General features: G+C 43.5%; 1 long non-coding RNA gene across 1 annotated transcript; it reads left to right on the plus strand.

The window, feature by feature from the left end:
• Nucleotides 1–10,480: 10,480 nt before the first annotated feature.
• On the plus strand, nt 10,481–12,830 carry LOC309351266. The gene is made up of 2 exons (XR_014160770.1): nt 10,481–11,160; nt 12,707–12,830. It is a non-coding gene; the product is annotated as an uncharacterized lncRNA (long non-coding RNA).
• The last annotated feature ends 539 nt before the right edge of the window (nt 12,831–13,369 follow it).

The following is a 13,369-nucleotide window of genomic DNA, read 5'->3' on the forward strand; positions in this document are numbered from 1 at the left end:
ACAGGAACATGAACACAGCCTTCATGCAGACAGTCCTAGATGGATCTCTGACTTGGTATTAGACAAGTTCCTAGTTAGCCATAGAATTATATCATTTAGAGTTTTTCTCTTGCAATTGAAAAGTGGAAAAAACAAAACCTCTATGGATTAAGTGTCCCCTGGGCTTTAAAGCTGTCGTTGTTGTTGCCCGCCTAATTGCAGGCTGGATAATTGGTGCATCGTGTGAAATATTACTAAAATTGTAGTCCTTAGTGGGCTTAAAGTCAACAAAGCTAGGGGTATTGCAAGGGCTTAATTGAACTGAATTCCAGTTTCTTGCAAATATTGGATTACAAGCCAAGTTATAGTGCCTTAGCCAGTGCATTAGGAATAATTAAGAATAACGCAAGCAGCATGCATCCTCCGACCTCTCCTCTTTGGTCAGGCAGACATTTAAAGAGTGGCTGTTTTCTTTGGTCACTACAAGAAATGCAATCATATTAAATTTGCTACTGGCTAAATGTAAGCTGAATTACTGCATTTGAAGATGGTTCTTAATATACAGTGGTACCTCAGGTTACAGACGCTTCAGATTACAAATGCTTCAGGTTACAGACTCCGCTAACCCAGAAATAGTACCTCAGGTTAAGAACTTTACCTCAGGATGAGAACAGAAATCATGTGGTGGTGGCGGCACGGCAGCAGCGGGAGGCCCCATTAGCTAAAGTGGTACCTCAGGTTAAGAAAAGTTTCAGGTTAAGAACAGGCCTCCGGAACAAATTTAAGTTCTTAACCTGAGGTACCACTGTACACACTTTGATTAAGGATACTGGAGTTCTTTTTTTAGTGAGAAATCTAGAAATATTAAAGTGTGAATGTGACAAACAGGCATTCAGCAGTGAGTATATCCTATAGGTATACAGCTATGCCGGTCAGAGAACTGGTGCTTGGGGGACCAACTGGGCATGCTCCATCTAAGTGGGAAACCTGGGTGAGTTGCTGCACTATGTGAGAGATGGCTCTCTAGGAAGCAGGAAGTAAAATGTCTTGTTTGACACTCCTAAAGCTAGTATGCATGAGGAGCTAATGAACTAGCCCAGGGCGGGAAATGTTGTGCAGAAGTGGGTGATCTGTGTGCATATGCTTGCACAACACCAGTAGCCAGTCTTTAGAGAACTGTCTGTGTATTCAGTGAATGCATGAGGGGAGAAAAGGACTCCATGCGCTAGTCATGTGTCTGTGATGTGACCACCAGGGAGCCCAGCCAGCAGGTGTGTGAGCAGTGGGGGAAAGATGGCTACCAGACACAATCTCACTTTCCCCGCACTTGCACATTTGTCGACCACATGTACACTGTTACCGGAAAAATCCGAGGGCTCCCTTGGACAAAAAGTAAAGACACCAACCAGAGTAAATTGAAGCAAATCAGCAGCCTGTAGGCTTGGTCTTTATTGAAGAAAGACTGTCGCGACAGGGTGCTCCCCTCACTTGCAGGTGAGAGGAAAGACCCAGAAGAATAGTGTGCAAGGTCTTATAAAAACTTTTGAAATTCCCCTCCTCTAGGTCAAGCCCACCCCCAGAAACATCATGCATACATTACAGAAAGGAGGGGTTGAGGGAGGAGTTGTGGTGGTAACATCATGCATACATTACAGAAAGGAGGGGTTGAGGGAGGAGTTGATGGTAACCTGCGTGTCTTGTCACCTGGCTGGTTCCTCCTTTCCCCCCTCCCCATGAGTCACTTCCAGGAGACAAAGGGGAGTTTGCAGTTTCCTGCCCCCAGAGGGAAAATCTGATCTTTGTCCTTTGTTTCAGTCCATGCTGAATCCACTCCCATATGCAAGTTCTTTGTGATCTTTATTGTCTTCTGTCTGGGATCATCAGGGTTGGCATAACAACAGGGCAGGGCTCCTGTGGATGTGCTGAGATGGTGAAGGGATTATGGCTGACCAGAACCAAGCCACCCCCTTTTGATAGTCCTTGTCATATGGAATAAAATAAAAATGGAACAGTGCAAATCCGATGTATGGTTGATTTTTCTTATGAATTTATAACAGAAGTGTGGCGTATGTAGTGTGTGAGTGTGAGTGTGTGTGAAGTTTGTACAAACAGAATGATTGGGGTGGGGGGTTCCTGCTACAGTTCCCCCCTTCGGAGATAAGATTGCAAAGGTGGCTACTTTGCAATCCTTTTCTCCGCACAATTTAAAGTGGTAAATATTAACCTGCTATTCTCCCTCCCAGATGCGTGTGTCCATGTGAACCTGAAAGGGACTTGGATGTCACGTTTCTCAAGGATATTTGCATAGAAATATAACAGTGTAACAGTGCACATAGTTAGACATAGGATATCATGTAAAATTAATATTTTGTTGCTCAGTTACTTGTATTTTAGCACCTTGGAATAAATATTTTCTCAATAGTGGTGTATGCTTTACATTTAGTAGGAAGGTCCACTAATGACTGAAAAATGCAATTTGCTTTGCCCCCCCCCCGCCATTTTTGTGTTCTCAGGTGTCAAGGTAGCTCTTCTGTGGTCTCACACCGGCATGATGTCACAGTAGTGGCAATCCCTGGTGAATCCACTTAGGGCTTTCATATTAACCATGTTGCCTGGCACTCACCACAGCTGGCACAGGTTTGGACACATCCTGAGAGAAATGTCTTTGCCTTGGCCTTCTATGGGGTTTTTATTATTATAGGCTATGGTCTTGCAGTCATGGGAAGTTGCTCACTTGCACTTTAAGGACCAAAAAGCTAATTGCAGCCTGGATACACTTGCCCAATTCAAACTGAGTCCAATTTGAATTTATCTTGCCCCATGGTTCTCTTTTTTTTTTTAAAATAATTTTTATTGGGTTTTTACATTTTATAACAACAGACACACACACAAAGACAAAGACAAACAAACACACAAATACAATTACATACCCTAAGTTTCTTTACCCACTTTCATTGACTTCCCCCCACCCCCTCCTCTTACATCCCAATTCCAAAGTTAATTCAGCAAGTTCTTACCTAACCTCTTAAAGATATTCACATTGCTTTTGAAAATTAAAATCTTTTGTTTATCTGTATTCAACTATCCAATTCTCTTATAGTCATTAATTTCTTTTTTTTTTAAGGTCGATCTAACTTCCCCTTCACAAATTTTCCCTTTATTATATTAATTATAGGTCACATTGACCAAGTAAAACAAAACATAACATTTTATAATTCTATTCTCTCCCCCCCCTGCCCCGGTTTCTGTCCCTTCCTAGACAAATGTCCAGAAAACAAACAAAAAATATTTCTAGCCCGGATTCCTCACGTCCGAGGCGTCTGATTCTCTGTCAGTCCCTCTCTGCCAGCTATATTGGTAGTCCTCTTTGATGGTCCTAAGACCCCGAAGGAGTTCAGTCAGAGTCAGATCATATTTTCTTTCATTCAGAATGTTGAAGAGTGTTTGCTGCGAAAGACCATCTAGTTTTCCATACTCAAGAGAAAAGTCCCAATCATATTGCTTTGTTCTTTCTAGTTTTAATATTCCAAATACTCCAGGGGCTTCTCTCTTCTTCTTTCTCATCTTTCGCAGGTCTGTAATCCAGAGGTCTTCTTGCTCGTACTCTGACGCTGCAGATTTCTGGTTGATATTTTCCACTTGTAGTGTCTGAACTCCTTCTTTTTTCTCTGTCAATTCCAAAGGCATCTCTTCCTGCTCAGCTGCAGAATTTTTATCGTACATCTCCTTTGTGCATTCAGCAGAGTTGTTTGTTTCAGGATTCAAGGTCATAAAAACTTTACTCAGAGCCATACTCTGCTCCTGCAGGATTCCCACGAGAAAAAACATTTTTTCTATCTCCGCCAGTAATTTTCCCTCTGCAGCCATTGTAATGTCACTAATTCCCCCTAGGGGGCTTTCAGTTATTTAGTAGTCCTTTTCCAATAATCTGTTACTTTGTTATTATCAATACTTTGTTTCCAATCGCCTCAGTCCAAATGTATCAACTTTAATTCCAAGAGTTATTAAATAGCAAAATTCTTTACTTTGTCCACCCGTTTGACAGCTTCTTTGACAGCTGTCAAACTCCTTTCACTTCTTCCTCCGGGACCCAAATAGGACACTCCCGGGTTTTTTGGGGGGGATACACACAAAGTTCCAAATTCCCTTTCTCTCCAGCACAAAAATCTTGTTCTATCAAATTTGTGAGAAACTTTTAAATCCTCAAAACAGTATTCATTCCGCCTTAATTCTCCGTTCCTTGCTTTGAAACGTCTATAAGTAGAGGGGGTGCGGACTTCCCTTTAACACATCCCCCGATCGTGCCGAATTCACAGGATAAAATTTTTAAAGTCCAAATTCCACTACTCACGGGTCCTTTGTTATCCAGTCCAAATTTGGGAAGAAAGTCAGCGCTCTCCGGCCATGGCTTGCGGCTTCACTCTACTGAGGTAGCGGTCTACTCTCAGCACCACGCCACTCTCCGTACCCTCTCCGCAGCCTTTAAAAAGGCTCTTCGTGGGTCGGGGAGGGCGCTTAAGGTGCCCACCGAGTCACCAAGTCCGCAGGCTTCCGCGCCTGCGGTTTCTGAGGGTCCCCGTGTCGCCGGCACGGCAAGACCCGTCCTCAGCAGAGCCGATTCCCTCCGGAGCTCGGAGGGAATCCGCCATTAGCCGTTCGCGCTAACCCGGAAGTCCTTGCCCCATGGTTCTCAACTCTTCAAACCAATCTGTTAAAGAAAACCATTCTTAAAGGGCACTTCTCCAAATAAGTAAATTTAACTCTATAAGGGATTATTCCTGCTAAACCAAAGCATATACACCTTCCTGAAGCTTCTCCTTGGTAAAGTGACTTTTAGCACATTTTTTTTTTAAATGGGTAGGGAAGTTGGCAGAGTGCCAGGTGAAAAAACTAAATGTGGTTATAAATTTATCTAATTCTAAACATTGGACTACATAATAGCCTGATCTGTTAAAAAGCATAAAATGTATGAGAATCCTCCACTGGGGTGTAAGTAATAAGACATTAGACATAAAAACAATTACACACAAAAATAGCCACAAAAATAGCCCCCCCCCCCAATTTGTGGAAATAACACACTGTCAGACACATTTCAACATTCCTACACAATAACACATAATACAAAACAAACTAATTAAGTATCAGTTGCACATCTTGAGACAATTGTGATATTTTTACGCATGTATCTTGAGGTTCAAAAGTGAGAAAATGTCCTTGCAATTCAACTCCTCCCCCCTTTGTCAGCCCCACTCCCCCGGCAGTCTATATCCTTTGAAAGAGATAGCTGTGGCCACTTTGAAAACTTTGGTGTCTGTTGTTGTTGCAGGTCTTGTGGTGGCGAAGCTTTTCATTGGATCTGTAGTAACACATCTGTAGAAGTGATATCCTGTAAGGGGCAGGGTTTTGGGGACTTAAAAGAGAGAGAGTTAGAAAAGGGAAGGGGCGAAAGGCAAAAAAAGGATGTCCTTCAGTTTCCGTGGGAAGCTGCAAATAATAAAATCTTAGCGAATTAAGCATTTTATTCATTTCAATATTATTATTACATTTCCATATAATTACTGTTATTATCTGCCAAGTTTGTTTGCTTTCCTTCACTTAGTTTGCCTGTGGAAGAAATGAAGGGACAAAACCTTTGTTAATTTGAACACAATTGGCAAGTTATTAAACATTCTGCTTATGTGGGTCCGAATTCTCTTAGGGGTTCACGTATCCTGTTTGAAAGAGGAATTTTTATTTATTTATTATTATTTCCTGTGAAAATCTCTGTGAGGAATGGTGTTCCTATAATGCACACAAAGCCTGTTATAAAAGTTAAATCCCATGGGGGGGGGGAGAACTAGTCAAGAGTGGAACTCACAGTGGGAGTGCTTTGATATTTACCTGTGAAAAGAATTTGGCATGTTAAGATTTGAAACTTGGCAACGTCTTGACTTTTGATGGTCTAGTACTTAATCCTTTTGTTTTACGTAGTTCCTGGAGCAAAGGACACATTAAGGGTGATTTCCCTCAATGGTTCCAAGTTTACATAAGGAAATTTGGATAAGTTTCTCCCTGCAGCCGAGCATCTCCCCCCTTACAGTTCCCCCCTTCTTCCTCTCTCTATCTTCCCCCCTTTTTTAGCCTCTGTGCATGTGCAGAGTTCATGTCTCAGCAAAACCTTTTATACTATTGAAAATGTTGAATCTTTTGGCTAAATTACCATTTGAATAAGGGAAGGGAAGGGTAAGGAGTAGATTTTAAAAATAGGGTTAGATTTTAAAACAAAAAAGAGAAACTCAGCAATTTAAGTATTCACAAAAGCTAGCAATTGCAGCCCAAGCAAAGGGATTGCTTCCTTTATGTACAGGAAAGGGCTAATATCCCTCTGGCCATTCGCGGAACAATGCCACGCCCTTATATATGGGGAAAATGGCCAGAGTAAGATAGGGAGAGGATCTTTTAAAGGGAATACAAAAGTGAACAATTTTTTTCCTGAACCTGCAGAGGAATAGTAAGCCTAATTTAGATTATTATTTTTTAATAACTACACATAGAAAAGTGAGATGCAGGGTACTTTAGGAAAGTACTCTTTGCAGTTTCCTTTAAAGGAAACTTACTCGGGAGTAAATTTACCTGGCACAGAAGTAAGAAGGGAGGAAAAAAAAAACTGAAAGAGACAGAATGAAACAAGGGGGGGCATTTTCTAAGAAAAGAGGCCAGGAAGTCTTATAGAGACTGATATCAGGACTGGACTCAGATAGACAATTTTGCTGGCCATGGAAGCCTCTACATTTAATACCAAATTTCTTAGAAAGGACACATTTTCATAGGCATATGCTTAATGAAATACACACACTGCATTTTAGCTTGAGAGAGCAGTTGGCTCTACTAGGCTTTTGCAGCAGAAACATTAGTTTCTTCACAGCACATTTCAAAATACTGGAAAAAAATACTGGAACAAGGATGTAAACTCATAAACTCAAACGTTGCAACATAACATTATCTACCATCAACTTAAAATCATACTCCTCACTCAAGCTACTCGGAGGAAGACTCCTTGGAGCCTCTCTCAAATAACAAACATTTGACACTTCATTCTAATGATTTTTTTTTTGTCCTGTTTAAGATTGATGAGGCCCAACATGGCTTCCTTAGATTTAAAATTTTGAAGCAAGCTTGCAATTTAAAAACTATGTGCATTTAAGAACAGTCTGTGGATGCCGAAGCCAATGTAAACACAAACCCTTTAAATATTTCCAAATCTTTGAGTACATCTCTTATTCATTTTTTTTTTTTTTGAGAAACTAAGATCTCTAATGTGTGGGCTCCCAGGCTGGGCTATTATATCTAGTGCCTTCGGAGCACCATTAAGTTTACGGATTCATGTTCTAGCTTTAGGTTATAGTTTAACAACACAAATTTGATGTGTTCAGCTCTCCCTAAGGGTTCAAACCCTGATTTTGTTGAAGGATCCCTGGGGTGGCCACTGTGCCCTGGGTTCCAGGTGGTGGGCCTAAGCCACCCACTAAAAGTTACAATGGTCTCGTACTTTGTACTTGGAAAGACCATTTTGCCCCTTTATTTTTATTTTTCCCAATTGGAGATGACAAGCTGGAAGGGCATATTAGAATCCTCTCTGGGGCAAAAAGGCTTCATGGAAACTTTGTTGCCAGGAGGAGTCCAGCTAGGGTGTTTAGTGAGCTCCCATTCTCTCATATGTTATTATTAGGCTTTTTTTTTCCGTTAACGAAGTATGCTAAAGACAGAAAGAGTGGACGCACACACACAAGGGAGGAGGGGCAATGGGAAAGAAAGGGGGGACAGAAAAAAGATCCTTTCAGTACTCGAAGTATCCTTGACTAACACAATTCCTACTTATCTATAAACCACGAATTAATTTCTGGAAATCTCAAACCTGAACCTGAAACAAAACCACGGGTCTCTCTGCCCGGAAACTCAAACCACGGGTCCCTCTGCCCAGAAACTCAAACCACGGGTCCCTCTGCCCGGAAACTCAAACCACGGGTCCCTCTGCCCGGAATTCCTTTACCTCAGCGCTGTTTACAAGACTAATCCTAGTGTGGGGCCCCAATTTGTAAACCTCCCGCTCTACCCTCCACAACAGCCTCCTGCCTAGCCTTTTGGACTAGGTTCGGACTCCCTACTAAACGCCTGCGCAGTGCAGTGCCAGATCGGGGTCCGAGAAAACAAAGTTTTGAAAGGAAGCAAATGACCTTGCGTTAAAATACTTTTGAAAGATGCCACCGGACGACTCCGAGGGAAGACATCAGTGAAATGACAAAGTGCCGCGTTTTCCCGGATTGCATTCCACGACGGAAAACGGGGGAGAAAAGGAGAAAGAGATTAAGACGTTCCTGGACGACTCCGAGAGGTAACGTCGAAAAACAGTAAAAGTACCACAATTTCCCGGCCACGTTCCAAAAATGAAATTGGGGGAGAAAAGGGAAAGTTTTAGACGTTCCTGGACAACTCCAAGAGGTAACGTCCAACAGTAAAGTTCCGCGATTTCCCTGGCCACTATCCGAAAGGGGAGAATCGGGGGAGAAAAGGATAGAGCTAAGGACGTCCCCGGCCGACTCCGAGAGGTAACGTCAGAAATAAAAGAAGGAAAGTCTGGCTGTCGTGGGGACGTTACTTTTCCACCCCCCCTCCCAATGTATTTACTTCAAACCATACTCACGTTTGAAGATGTCCCCCGCGGATCCCGGGATCCTTTTCTTTTTAGCCGGCTTGACCTTGCCTTTGCTCCCCCTGGTTGGGCTTTTGGTGACAATTGATTACTGCCCGCAAAGAGGAGGCAGGGAGAGGAAGAAGGATCCCTGGGCTAAGGTTGCCCAGTGGCGCCCGATCCCCTCTATCTCCCCTCTCACCCTTGCAGGAGAACCAAGTGTCCCTGAGCACGGTCACCAAAACTGTTACCGGAAAAATCCGAGGGCTCCCTTGGACAAAAAGTAAAGACACCAACCAGAGTAAATTGAAGCAAATCAGCAGCCTGTAGGCTTGGTCTTTATTGAAGAAAGACTGTCACGACAGGGTGCTCCCCTCACTTGCAGGTGAGAGGAAAGACCAAGAAGAATAGTGTGCAAGGTCTTATAAAAACTTTTGAAATTCCCCTCCTCTAGGTCAAGCCCACCCCCAGAAACATCATGCATACATTACAAAAGGAGGGGTTGAGGGAGGAGTTGTGGTGGTAACATCATGCATACATTACAGAAAGGAGGGGTTGAGGGAGGAGTTGATGGTAACCTGCGTGTCTTGTCACCTGGCTGGTTCCTCCTTTCCCCCCTCCCCATGAGTCACTTCCAGGAGACAAAGGGGAGTTTGCAGTTTCCTGCCCCCAGAGGGAAAATCTGATCTTTGTCCTTTGTTTCAGTCCATGCTGAATCCACTCCCATATGCAAGTTCTTTGTGATCTTGATTGTCTTCTGTCTGGGATCATCAGGGTTGGCATAACAACTGGGCAGGGCTCCTGTGGATGTGTTGAGATGGTGAAGGGATTATGGCTGACCAGAACCAAGCCACCCCCTTTTGATAGTCCTTGTCATATGGAATAAAATAAAAATGGAACAGTGCAAATCCGATGTATGGTTGATTTTTCTTATGAATTTATAACAGAAGTGTGGCGTATGTAGTGTGTGAGTGTGAGTGTGTGTGAAGTTTGTACAAACAGAATGATTGGGGTGGGGGGTTCCTGCTACAACACCATACATTTAAAACACTATGATACCACTATAAACAGCCTTGGCTTCCCTCAGAGAATTCTGGGAGCTGCAGTTTGTTAAGGATGCTGAGAGTCCTTAGGAGACTTTCAGGGGCTAAAATTCCCTATGAAGGAGGATGGATTGTTGACTACCTTGGGAACGACAGTTGGATCTTTTTGGGGCAGTCACTGTCCCTCAGCCTGCCTCACAGAGTTGTTGTGAGGAGAAAAAGCTACCTGGAACTCCTCGGAGGAAGGGTAAATATAAAGGCAACAATAAATAAAACCATCACCATTTTATAAAAATTTAAAACATATGATCAACATTTGCCAGTAATCCCAGTGCCTTTGTATTTGTTGGCCAGAAGGCGGGAAGGCGGTAGCACTGTCACTTTGACTTAGCCATTGCATAGAACAGGTGTAATCAACGTGATTCCCTTCAGATGTTGCTGGACTCCAACTCCCATCATTCCTCGCCCCCTGGCCATGCTGGCTGGGATGATGGGACTTAGAGTCCTCCAACATCTGGAGAACACTGTCTTGGATACCTGTTGGGATTGAATGTGGTCTGTACATGTTGTTTTATATCTCTGAATAAAAGATTAAAAGGCTACATAAATAGAAAGGGTATAGAATATTCCTGTTCCTCCTGTGGCTACAGGCTGGTGAGCAAAAGTGCCAACTCCTAGGGGCCCAGCTCTTTAGGGCCCCCCAATAATTTGGAGGGGACTGGCACCCCCAATGTTAAAGACTCCTTCTCCTCCTCCTGTCACAGAAGGGAAGGAGAGGGAAGCAGCCCCTGGCCATTGGTGGTGGCAGGAGAAGGAGGCCGAACACCAGAGAGGAGGAGCCACCAGCCATTGAAGCCACGCTGCCGCCACGGTCAGCTCTGCCCCCTGGTTCCTCCTGACATTGCATTGTGATGTCACACACGCATCATTGCCCCCCCATCTTCCTCGCAAGTCAGCGCCTCTGCTGGTAAGGAGGTCTGCTACCAACCATTAAAGGAAACTGGGCCAATCTCTTTGCCCATGATAGTTATAACAAAAAGATCTGTGCTCACCAGCTTAGACACTTGGAATCTGCTGAGCGGCATGAGGACATTAATTTTTAAAGTGACATAATTCATGGTGGGGGAAAATAGGCCACTGGATGCAACAGCGCGCCTGACGCAGTGGCAACTTCCAGGCACAAAGGAAACGCTGTGCTTCCTGTCTTGACAAATCCACTCCTCTCATTCAGAAAGCCAAGCAGAGCTGACTTTTAGACAGAACGTCTCCTGCTGAAATCATAGACTGCTCCAGGCTTTAAAGGCACAAAAGCTGTTTTGTTGAGCGAGAGAAAAGAGATTCACTGATTTCTGAGCTGGATACACTTGTCAATGTAAATGACTCTCGTAGCACCCAGGCGGAAGCTGGTTCCATTTGAGAGGAGATGGGAAGTCGGCGAGAGATCAATTTACAGCACAGATAGAGGAGACGGTAAATCAAAGGTGTCCGCAGGGATCAGATTTTTCCCAGAAAATATTTCTTCTTTATTGATGAGTGTTTGACCCGTGCGATGCACACTGATAGCCTTTGCAACCCTGGCTTGGGATACTTCCGTTTGCGATTACGTTTCATGTGAACAAGCCTGTTGCATTAGCATTTTTCTTGCAAACCACTAGAGCTGCTGAAAGGATCCTCTGGGCCTAGTGTATACCATTTGTATTCAGATCCCTCTGGCTGTCTGGGTAATCTTCGACCATATCAGAGCCCATGGGCTTGGAAGTTACCCCTTCCCCTTAGTGTCTCTTCTGTTATCTCAAAAACAATGGGAATTGCAGAATACGTAGGCTTGGATCCCGACTATATTATCAGTGGGACTTAAGGGACTTAAGGAATGATGACTTATATTGTGCACTTGTTCTTGCTGTAGGTCAGCCCAGATAGCTCAGTTGGCTAGAGCATGGTGCTGATAACGCCAAGGTTGCAGGTTCAATCCCCATATAGGACAGCTACATATTCCTGCACTGTTGGGGGATGGACTAGATCAGTGTTTCCCAACGTCCCCAAGCTAGCAGTACCAATTGCCAGGGATGATGGAAATTGTACTCCCAAAACTGCTGGAGATTTAAGTTTGGAAAACACTGGAGTAGATGATTCTGAGGGTCCCTTCTAACTCTATGATTCTGTGAGTTTGATTAACTTTCAGTCTATGGAACCAAGCCAGAGCTTTTTGGCTGTGTCCAGAACTGGACCAGCACAGAATGATTAAATGCACCTCTTATTCAGAAGCATCAGCTGGTGCCTGGTGCAGAAAGAGCTTCTTCTGGTTGCATGTTGAAAGGAGCCTCGTTATGGTGTTGGGTTCCTTCATCATGGCCTTCCTGTTATCATCTTAAAAGTGAAAAAAGGTCTGAAGGAAACTGTCTGTAGCAACAGAACTTGTTAAGCAGTTCACTTATGGCAAAGAGGGGACACCTGTGCCCCTCCAAATGTTGGACTCCATTTCCGATTAGCCCCAACCAGCAGGACCTATAGCCACAGATGATGGGAGCTGTAGTCACAGTCTAACAAGAAAGAAGGGCCACGGTTTCTTTCAGTGAGCACTAGACCATTCCCCATCTATTTCCTTTACATTAATACTGCTCCCTCCATGAAAACAATCTGCTGACCAGGATTGTACACCTGATAGTTATTCAGAACACCGGCCCTTGATAAACTGTTCTGTGTAACTAGAAAACTTGCCAAAGCATTGCCAGCAAAAAACAACAACCAAAACCTTAGTATATTTTGTGTACAATGCAACTATCGTCCCCTCTGCCTAGATCAAGCCATGAACCTACTGTCTTAAATGGGATAGTTTGATAATGACATTTAAGCAAGTTTTAAATTGGTGTAGTGCCTGTTTTCCTTTAAGGAATCTGTTGCCAGCCTGCACTGTTTACTTGGAAATAGTTCTAGCTGCTTGCTGCAAAAAGGCAGGTTGTGGGTTACAAACCAGTGGATTCTAAAATTAACAGAGGTTTTTTGTTTGTTTTTGCAGAACAGCATTCAAGTACCTTAAAAACATCAAGAGCATTTGCGTCTTAAAAATGCCAATATAGAGGCTATCTAATTAAAAAGAGTCCATGTGTGCTTCATGCATATTTAAAAGATTTACTGGAAAATACTGGTAGCCTTTTCATTTCCTTTTTTGTTAATGAAATGTTCCCAACAGTTTCCACTTCCAAGCCTTGCCGTGTGATCCTATCTTTCTATTGCTTCCTTTGATGACCCGTAATATAGTAAAGCCAGTCAGTTCATACAGGACATTAATCTCTGTTACAAAAGGCCCGCAACTGGCGCCCCATCAAAGCCCCTCTAACTTCCTGTGCACCAGAGTTTTAAGTACACACAGGCCAGGTACTCCTTCATGTTCACTCCACTTCCTGAACAGAAGCATTTCCTTTGGAGACTGACAGCCTCTTCCATTCATCAGCTTTCCCCCATTAATTTAAGTCCAAGTTCCTACAGCTTCCCGGCTGCTTCAAACTCAACAGGGTGATTCACATGAGTCTCAAGGAATTAGAATTCAGACTAGAAAGATCTGCTTCATGGGTGGCCTTCAAAATCTACATAAGGTACCTTATCCACTAACCCCTTCCTGTTCTGGGGTCTGTCCTCATGGACAAGCACAGGGGGGCAGTTGCCTCTTCTTACCCCGATG

This window comes from Podarcis erhardii, assembly GCF_964252035.2.
Source record: "Podarcis erhardii genome assembly, chromosome: 10".
In the NCBI taxonomy this organism is placed as follows: Eukaryota; Metazoa; Chordata; class Lepidosauria; order Squamata; family Lacertidae; genus Podarcis; species Podarcis erhardii.